An 11,182-nucleotide genomic window follows, 5' to 3' on the forward strand; every position below is an offset into this window, starting at 1 on the left:
GTATATATATATATATATATATATATATATATATATATACATTGCCTAACAATGTAATTTTAACACACTATTTAGTATGTAAATATAAGAATGTTTAAAATATTTACAAAATGAAGAAAATAAACGCAATATTTCGCTAGACTAACTAGCTTTATCAAGCGTGCATCTATCCAGGTGAAATCGGATGTAGATGATAAGAAACTTTTGCAGCTCAATGTATATGTTGCACTTGAATTTAGCTGCCTTGAAAATAATACATAATTTGGATGAAGTTCAAGATTTTTACAAAATTGGTAGTTGAAGTTAGCAACGTCCATTGGCCAATATTACCGGATAAAAAGGACGATGCTGTGTACTAAATTATTCTTTATCTTTCCTGTATCTTTTCTCATCTTTTTCGTTAAGACCATCAGGTTCTAAAGTGTGGAGTTGGTGGATCCAAAAATTTTCTCTTCTCCTTCTCGCCGTGGTGTCCCACTCGGTGTTGACTTCTATGATTTGGAAGGTAACATTATCAAAAGAATGTTTCGTTGAACGAAGATGTCTTGTGAGAGGACAGTTTTTGTTGGTTTTGTACCATGAACGATGGTTATTGAGCCGAATATTAAATTTGTCCATTGTTTCTCCCACATACTGAATGCCACATGTGTCACATGTTAATATATAAATTGAGTTCTCCGTTTTACAGTTGGAATTTGAGTAGATGGTATAATTTTGTTTAGTAACGGAGCTGATGAAAGAACTGCTTGTATTGGCAGCTTTACAACACAAGCAGTTCCTTCGGCCACATTGTTTGTAGCAACCGGGGGATGGAGTAGGCTGCTTTGCTAATACAGATGTCACTAATTTGTCACGGATGTTTTTAGGTCTTCTGAAGGCCATGACTGGTGGTGAGGAAAATACTTTTTTAAGATTTGAATCATTTTCTATAATTTTCCAATGCTTCTGAACAATGGAAGACACATTTTTAAAATCAGGATGGTAAGTGAGTACAAGGGGTGTTCTGTTAGCTGCTTTATTCTTATCTTTGTACTCTAGAAGTTCTTGGCGACTAGTTTTGTTTGCTCTTTCGAAAGCGCTATCAATGATGTTGTTATTGTATCCTCGAACAACTAGATGTTTACGTAGTTGTCCAAGTCTAGCATTTTGCGTATTTTCAGTAGAGCATATTCTCTTGATTCGCAATGCCTGGCTGAATGGGATGCCACGGGAGCAGTGTTTAGGATGGCAACTTTTAGGAGAAAGGAATTGATGTTTGTCCGTTTGTTTGGTATGAAGGTCCGTTATAATGGTTCCGTTCTTGATGTAACTCGTAGTGTCGAGGAAGTTTATTTTCTCCATAGATGATTCATATGTAAATTTTATTGAATGGTGGAAAGAGTTACAGTGTCCTAGAAATTCATTAAGATGTTCTTGTGAATCTGTCCATTTGAAATCAATATCGTCAATGAATCGGAACCATGATAAGGGCTGGTATGGAGCACTAGCCAAGAGGCGTTTTTCAAGTTGGCCCATAAATATGTTGGCATATGACGGGGCCATTTTTGTGCCCATACTAGTACCGTCTATCTGGAGATAATGTTTTTCATTGAAAGAGAAGTTGTTGTTCTCTAGCACTAGTTTCAGAAGTGTAACAAGGCACTCAGTTGGAGGATTTTTTTCACTATGAGTGTTCCATACCTCTTCACACGCTGCTATTCCTTCGTCTTGTGGAATGTTGGTATACAAAGAAGACACGTCCATGGATGCAAGTATAGTATTGCTTGGTAGAGGATTGAGGCTTTCCATTTTCTTTAGATAATCAGTCGTATCTTGGATGTAAGAGGGTAGTTCTTTCACATGAGGTCTTAGATGATGGTCTAAAAATTCTGATATCTTTTCAGTTGGATGACTATTTGCTGAAACAATTGGTCGACCCGGATTGCCCGTTTTATGTATTTTAGGCAACATATAGAATCTTCCGGCCTTTGCTTCGTTCTCAAGAGGTCGGAGATAATCAAAGGTGTCATTGTCTATATGCTTTTTGTCGAACATCTCTTGAAGGATGGTGTTGATCCTTCGAATATTATTTAGTGTTGGATCTGTGGTTAATTGTTTATAAAAAATGGAGTTTGAAAGTTGGCGATTTCCCTCTGCTATGTAATCTGTTTTATTCATGACAACCACAGCGCCCCCTTTGTCGGCAGGTTTTATTACGATATCCTCTTGATCTTTTAACGCTTTCAAAGCAATGCTTTCTGACTTGGATAAATTATAATTTCTTGTATTTGTTATACAGGACTTTATATCAGACCTCACGTAGTTAATGAATGACTCCAAGTTATCATTTTTACTCTTAGGTGGTTTCCATGAACTTTTTTTCTTAAATTTTGGGATGGGCGTGACTTCTTCATTGGTGTCAGTATCTGAATCTGTTAATCCAGCTTCTTCAAGGTTTTTCTTGCCCCTATTGTAGAAAAAATCTTTCAAGCGTAAACGTCTAGCGAATTGGTCTAAGTCCTCGTCTAGCTGAAAGTTATTTACATTTGATGGGATAGGACAGAAGTTTAAACCTTTACTTAAAAGAGATTCTTCAGCACGTGTAAGTTCTTTAGATGACAAATTTACAACAATGCTTTCAGTTTTTTGTTTCCGTCTTTTGAATTTTCTTTTTCTAGGGACCTTATGGTTTGTTGTATTGATATCATTCATATCCTGATTTAAATAGACAGTGTGAATTTTATCTCTTTGAAATTTATTCCTTTGTTTTTCTTTATGTTTGGATAGTTCAATTTTTTCAATATCTGCAAGGCGACGTTTAATTATTGGTAAATCGTCACGTGAAATGTTACTATTGTTGATGATATCTGATATTTCATTTACAATTTGTTTGTAATTTGTGGTTGTAAAAGAAAGTAACAGTTGAAGTAGCTGGATTGAACAGTTAAACAGAATTTCATTCCAACGGCTCATGAATCTTTTGGATTTATGTCCCGGTGCCTGGGGACTCACTTTGATGTTTAAACCTTTTGGTACAGTTCTACTTTGAATATATTTTTTTAAGTTTGATAAATGATGTTCAGTTTGTAGTTTCTTTTTAGTTAAAGATCTTAATTTCTTGAAATGCAGTGCGCTATCCATGTTGTAAAGATAGCGATAGATTTGAATGGATTACACAAACATTTGTGAAATGCGTGCTACTGAAGATAATAATATAAGTGCCTATAAATAGCAGCACATGACATACAAATCTATGGGAGTGTGGATTAATCAGTACAGAGATTAATTCAATTACAAAAATAAAATTATAGATTGCCTAACAATGTAATTTTAACACACTATTTAGTATGTAAATATAAGAATGTTTAAAATATTTACAAAATGAAGAAAATAAACGCAATATTTCGCTAGACTAACTAGCTTTATCAAGCGTGCATCTATCCAGGTGAAATCGGATGTAGATGATAAGAAACTTTTGCAGCTCAATGTATATGTTGCACTTGAATTTAGCTGCCTTGAAAATAATACATAATTTGGATGAAGTTCAAGATTTTTACAAAATTGGTAGTTGAAGTTAGCAACGTCCATTGGCCAATATTACCGGATAAAAAGGACGATGCTGTGTACTAAATTATTCTTTATCTTTCCTGTATCTTTTCTCATCTTTTTCGTTAAGACCATCAGGTTCTAAAGTGTGGAGTTGGTGGATCCAAAAATTTTCTCTTCTCCTTCTCGCCGTGGTGTCCCACTCGGTGTTGACTTCTATGATTTGGAAGGTAACATTATCAAAAGAATGTTTCGTTGAACGAAGATGTCTTGTGAGAGGACAGTTTTTGTTGGTTTTGTACCATGAACGATGGTTATTGAGCCGAATATTAAATTTGTCCATTGTTTCTCCCACATACTGAATGCCACATGTGTCACATGTTAATATATAAATTGAGTTCTCCGTTTTACAGTTGGAATTTGAGTAGATGGTATAATTTTGTTTAGTAACGGAGCTGATGAAAGAACTGCTTGTATTGGCAGCTTTACAACACAAGCAGTTCCTTCGGCCACATTGTTTGTAGCAACCGGGGGATGGAGTAGGCTGCTTTGCTAATACAGATGTCACTAATTTGTCACGGATGTTTTTAGGTCTTCTGAAGGCCATGACTAGTGGTGAGGAAAATACTTTTTTAAGATTTGAATCATTTTCTATAATTTTCCAATGCTTCTGAACAATGGAAGACACATTTTTAAAATCAGGATGGTAAGTGAGTACAAGGGGTGTTCTGTTAGCTGCTTTATTCTTATCTTTGTACTCTAGAAGTTCTTGGCGACTAGTTTTGTTTGCTCTTTCGAAAGCGCTATCAATGATGTTGTTATTGTATCCTCGAACAACTAGATGTTTACGTAGTTGTCCAAGTCTAGCATTTTGCGTATTTTCAGTAGAGCATATTCTCTTGATTCGCAATGCCTGGCTGAATGGGATGCCACGGGAGCAGTGTTTAGGATGGCAACTTTTAGGAGAAAGGAATTGATGTTTGTCCGTTTGTTTGGTATGAAGGTCCGTTATAATGGTTCCGTTCTTGATGTAACTCGTAGTGTCGAGGAAGTTTATTTTCTCCATAGATGATTCATATGTAAATTTTATTGAATGGTGGAAAGAGTTACAGTGTCCTAGAAATTCATTAAGATGTTCTTGTGAATCTGTCCATTTGAAATCAATATCGTCAATGAATCGGAACCATGATAAGGGCTGGTATGGAGCACTAGCCAAGAGGCGTTTTTCAAGTTGGCCCATAAATATGTTGGCATATGACGGGGCCATTTTTGTGCCCATACTAGTACCGTCTATCTGGAGATAATGTTTTTCATTGAAAGAGAAGTTGTTGTTCTCTAGCACTAGTTTCAGAAGTGTAACAAGGCACTCAGTTGGAGGATTTTTTTCACTACGAGTGTTCCATACCTCTTCACACGCTGCTATTCCTTCGTCTTGTGGAATGTTGGTATACAAAGAAGACACGTCCATGGATGCAAGTATAGTATTGCTTGGTAGAGGATTGAGGCTTTCCATTTTCTTTAGATAATCAGTCGTATCTTGGATGTAAGAGGGTAGTTCTTTCACATGAGGTCTTAGATGATGGTCTAAAAATTCTGATATCTTTTCAGTTGGATGACTATTTGCTGAAACAATTGGTCGACCTGGATTGCCCGTTTTATGTATTTTAGGCAACATATAGAATCTTCCGGCCTTTGCTTCGTTCTCAAGAGGTCGGAGATAATCAAAGGTGTCATTGTCTATATGCTTTTTGTCGAACATCTCTTGAAGGATGGTGTTGATCCTTCGAATATTATTTAGTGTTGGATCTGTGGTTAATTGTTTATAAAAAATGGAGTTTGAAAGTTGGCGATTTCCCTCTGCTATGTAATCTGTTTTATTCATGACAACCACAGCGCCCCCTTTGTCGGCAGGTTTTATTACGATATCCTCTTGATCTTTTAACGCTTTCAAAGCAATGCTTTCTGACTTGGATAAATTATAATTTCTTGTATTTGTTATACAGGACTTTATATCAGACCTCACGTAGTTAATGAATGACTCCAAGTTATCATTTTTACTCTTAGGTGGTTTCCATGAACTTTTTTTCTTAAATTTTGGGATGGGCGTGACTTCTTCATTGGTGTCAGTATCTGAATCTGTTAATCCAGCTTCTTCAAGGTTTTTCTTGCCCCTATTGTAGAAAAAATCTTTCAAGCGTAAACGTCTAGCGAATTGGTCTAAGTCCTCGTCTAGCTGAAAGTTATTTACATTTGATGGGATAGGACAGAAGTTTAAACCTTTACTTAAAAGAGATTCTTCAGCACGTGTAAGTTCTTTAGATGACAAATTTACAACAATGCTTTCAGTTTTTTGTTTCCGTCTTTTGAATTTTCTTTTTCTAGGGACCTTATGGTTTGTTGTATTGATATCATTCATATCCTGATTTAAATAGACAGTGTGAATTTTATCTCTTTGAAATTTATTCCTTTGTTTTTCTTTATGTTTGGATAGTTCAATTTTTTCAATATCTGCAAGGCGACGTTTAATTATTGGTAAATCGTCACGTGAAATGTTACTATTGTTGATGATATCTGATATTTCATTTACAATTTGTTTGTAATTTGTGGTTGTAAAAGAAAGTAACAGTTGAAGTAGCTGGATTGAACAGTTAAACAGAATTTCATTCCAACGGCTCATGAATCTTTTGGATTTATGTCCCGGTGCCTGGGGACTCACTTTGATGTTTAAACCTTTTGGTACAGTTCTACTTTGAATATATTTTTTTAAGTTTGATAAATGATGTTCAGTTTGTAGTTTCTTTTTAGTTAAAGATCTTAATTTCTTGAAATGCAGTGCGCTATCCATGTTGTAAAGATAGCGATAGATTTGAATGGATTACACAAACATTTGTGAAATGCGTGCTACTGAAGATAATAATATAAGTGCCTATAAATAGCAGCACATGACATACAAATCTATGGGAGTGTGGATTAATCAGTACAGAGATTAATTCAATTACAAAAATAAAATTATAGATTGCCTAACAATGTAATTTTAACACACTATTTAGTATGTAAATATAAGAATGTTTAAAATATTTACAAAATGAAGAAAATAAACGCAATATTTCGCTAGACTAACTAGCTTTATCAAGCGTGCATCTATCCAGGTGAAATCGGATGTAGATGATAAGAAACTTTTGCAGCTCAATGTATATGTTGCACTTGAATTTAGCTGCCTTGAAAATAATACATAATTTGGATGAAGTTCAAGATTTTTACAAAATTGGTAGTTGAAGTTAGCAACGTCCATTGGCCAATATTACCGGATAAAAAGGACGATGCTGTGTACTAAATTATTCTTTATCTTTCCTGTATCTTTTCTCATCTTTTTCGTTAAGACCATCAGGTTCTAAAGTGTGGAGTTGGTGGATCCAAAAATTTTCTCTTCTCCTTCTCGCCGTGGTGTCCCACTCGGTGTTGACTTCTATGATTTGGAAGGTAACATTATCAAAAGAATGTTTCGTTGAACGAAGATGTCTTGTGAGAGGACAGTTTTTGTTGGTTTTGTACCATGAACGATGGTTATTGAGCCGAATATTAAATTTGTCCATTGTTTCTCCCACATACTGAATGCCACATGTGTCACATGTTAATATATAAATTGAGTTCTCCGTTTTACAGTTGGAATTTGAGTAGATGGTATAATTTTGTTTAGTAACGGAGCTGATGAAAGAACTGCTTGTATTGGCAGCTTTACAACACAAGCAGTTCCTTCGGCCACATTGTTTGTAGCAACCGGGGGATGGAGTAGGCTGCTTTGCTAATACAGATGTCACTAATTTGTCACGGATGTTTTTAGGTCTTCTGAAGGCCATGACTGGTGGTGAGGAAAATACTTTTTTAAGATTTGAATCATTTTCTATAATTTTCCAATGCTTCTGAACAATGGAAGACACATTTTTAAAATCAGGATGGTAAGTGAGTACAAGGGGTGTTCTGTTAGCTGCTTTATTCTTATCTTTGTACTCTAGAAGTTCTTGGCGACTAGTTTTGTTTGCTCTTTCGAAAGCGCTATCAATGATGTTGTTATTGTATCCTCGAACAACTAGATGTTTACGTAGTTGTCCAAGTCTAGCATTTTGCGTATTTTCAGTAGAGCATATTCTCTTGATTCGCAATGCCTGGCTGAATGGGATGCCACGGGAGCAGTGTTTAGGATGGCAACTTTTAGGAGAAAGGAATTGATGTTTGTCCGTTTGTTTGGTATGAAGGTCCGTTATAATGGTTCCGTTCTTGATGTAACTCGTAGTGTCGAGGAAGTTTATTTTCTCCATAGATGATTCATATGTAAATTTTATTGAATGGTGGAAAGAGTTACAGTGTCCTAGAAATTCATTAAGATGTTCTTGTGAATCTGTCCATTTGAAATCAATATCGTCAATGAATCGGAACCATGATAAGGGCTGGTATGGAGCACTAGCCAAGAGGCGTTTTTCAAGTTGGCCCATAAATATGTTGGCATATGACGGGGCCATTTTTGTGCCCATACTAGTACCGTCTATCTGGAGATAATGTTTTTCATTGAAAGAGAAGTTGTTGTTCTCTAGTACTAGTTTCAGAAGTGTAACAAGGCACTCAGTTGGAGGATTTTTTTCACTACGAGTGTTCCATACCTCTTCACACGCTGCTATTCCTTCGTCTTGTGGAATGTTGGTATACAAAGAAGACACGTCCATGGATGCAAGTATAGTATTGCTTGGTAGAGGATTGAGGCTTTCCATTTTCTTTAGATAATCAGTCGTATCTTGGATGTAAGAGGGTAGTTCTTTCACATGAGGTCTTAGATGATGGTCTAAAAATTCTGATATCTTTTCAGTTGGATGACTATTTGCTGAAACAATTGGTCGACCTGGATTGCCCGTTTTATGTATTTTAGGCAACATATAGAATCTTCCGGCCTTTGCTTCGTTCTCAAGAGGTCGGAGATAATCAAAGGTGTCATTGTCTATATGCTTTTTGTCGAACATCTCTTGAAGGATGGTGTTGATCCTTCGAATATTATTTAGTGTTGGATCTGTGGTTAATTGTTTATAAAAAATGGAGTTTGAAAGTTGGCGATTTCCCTCTGCTATGTAATCTGTTTTATTCATGACAACCACAGCGCCCCCTTTGTCGGCAGGTTTTATTACGATATCCTCTTGATCTTTTAACGCTTTCAAAGCAATGCTTTCTGACTTGGATAAATTATAATTTCTTGTATTTGTTATACAGGACTTTATATCAGACCTCACGTAGTTAATGAATGACTCCAAGTTATCATTTTTACTCTTAGGTGGTTTCCATGAACTTTTTTTCTTAAATTTTGGGATGGGCGTGACTTCTTCATTGGTGTCAGTATCTGAATCTGTTAATCCAGCTTCTTCAAGGTTTTTCTTGCCCCTATTGTAGAAAAAATCTTTCAAGCGTAAACGTCTAGCGAATTGGTCTAAGTCCTCGTCTAGCTGAAAGTTATTTACATTTGATGGGATAGGACAGAAGTTTAAACCTTTACTTAAAAGAGATTCTTCAGCACGTGTAAGTTCTTTAGATGACAAATTTACAACAATGCTTTCAGTTTTTTGTTTCCGTCTTTTGAATTTTCTTTTTCTAGGGACCTTATGGTTTGTTGTATTGATATCATTCATATCCTGATTTAAATAGACAGTGTGAATTTTATCTCTTTGAAATTTATTCCTTTGTTTTTCTTTATGTTTGGATAGTTCAATTTTTTCAATATCTGCAAGGCGACGTTTAATTATTGGTAAATCGTCACGTGAAATGTTACTATTGTTGATGATATCTGATATTTCATTTACAATTTGTTTGTAATTTGTGGTTGTAAAAGAAAGTAACAGTTGAAGTAGCTGGATTGAACAGTTAAACAGAATTTCATTCCAACGGCTCATGAATCTTTTGGATTTATGTCCCGGTGCCTGGGGACTCACTTTGATGTTTAAACCTTTTGGTACAGTTCTACTTTGAATATATTTTTTTAAGTTTGATAAATGATGTTCAGTTTGTAGTTTCTTTTTAGTTAAAGATCTTAATTTCTTGAAATGCAGTGCGCTATCCATGTTGTAAAGATAGCGATAGATTTGAATGGATTACACAAACATTTGTGAAATGCGTGCTACTGAAGATAATAATATAAGTGCCTATAAATAGCAGCACATGACATACAAATCTATGGGAGTGTGGATTAATCAGTACAGAGATTAATTCAATTACAAAAATAAAATTATAGATTGCCTAACAATGTAATTTTAACACACTATTTAGTATGTAAATATAAGAATGTTTAAAATATTTACAAAATGAAGAAAATAAACGCAATATTTCGCTAGACTAACTAGCTTTATCAAGCGTGCATCTATCCAGGTGAAATCGGATGTAGATGATAAGAAACTTTTGCAGCTCAATGTATATGTTGCACTTGAATTTAGCTGCCTTGAAAATAATACATAATTTGGATGAAGTTCAAGATTTTTACAAAATTGGTAGTTGAAGTTAGCAACGTCCATTGGCCAATATTACCGGATAAAAAGGACGATGCTGTGTACTAAATTATTCTTTATCTTTCCTGTATCTTTTCTCATCTTTTTCGTTAAGACCATCAGGTTCTAAAGTGTGGAGTTGGTGGATCCAAAAATTTTCTCTTCTCCTTCTCGCCGTGGTGTCCCACTCGGTGTTGACTTCTATGATTTGGAAGGTAACATTATCAAAAGAATGTTTCGTTGAACGAAGATGTCTTGTGAGAGGACAGTTTTTGTTGGTTTTGTACCATGAACGATGGTTATTGAGCCGAATATTAAATTTGTCCATTGTTTCTCCCACATACTGAATGCCACATGTGTCACATGTTAATATATAAATTGAGTTCTCCGTTTTACAGTTGGAATTTGAGTAGATGGTATAATTTTGTTTAGTAACGGAGCTGATGAAAGAACTGCTTGTATTGGCAGCTTTACAACACAAGCAGTTCCTTCGGCCACATTGTTTGTAGCAACCGGGGGATGGAGTAGGCTGCTTTGCTAATACAGATGTCACTAATTTGTCACGGATGTTTTTAGGTCTTCTGAAGGCCATGACTGGTGGTGAGGAAAATACTTTTTTAAGATTTGAATCATTTTCTATAATTTTCCAATGCTTCTGAACAATGGAAGACACATTTTTAAAATCAGGATGGTAAGTGAGTACAAGGGGTGTTCTGTTAGCTGCTTTATTCTTATCTTTGTACTCTAGAAGTTCTTGGCGACTAGTTTTGTTTGCTCTTTCGAAAGCGCTATCAATGATGTTGTTATTGTATCCTCGAACAACTAGATGTTTACGTAGTTGTCCAAGTCTAGCATTTTGCGTATTTTCAGTAGAGCATATTCTCTTGATTCGCAATGCCTGGCTGAATGGGATGCCACGGGAGCAGTGTTTAGGATGGCAACTTTTAGGAGAAAGGAATTGATGTTTGTCCGTTTGTTTGGTATGAAGGTCCGTTATAATGGTTCCGTTCTTGATGTAACTCGTAGTGTCGAGGAAGTTTATTTTCTCCATAGATGATTCATATGTAAATTTTATTGAATGGTGGAAAGAGTTACAGTGTCCTAGAAATTCATTAAGATGTTCTTGTGAATCTGTCCATTTG

The sequence above is a fragment of the Mytilus californianus genome, unplaced genomic scaffold (assembly GCF_021869535.1).
Source record: "Mytilus californianus isolate M0D057914Y unplaced genomic scaffold, xbMytCali1.0.p SCAF_4, whole genome shotgun sequence".
Taxonomy (NCBI): Eukaryota; Metazoa; Mollusca; class Bivalvia; order Mytilida; family Mytilidae; genus Mytilus; species Mytilus californianus.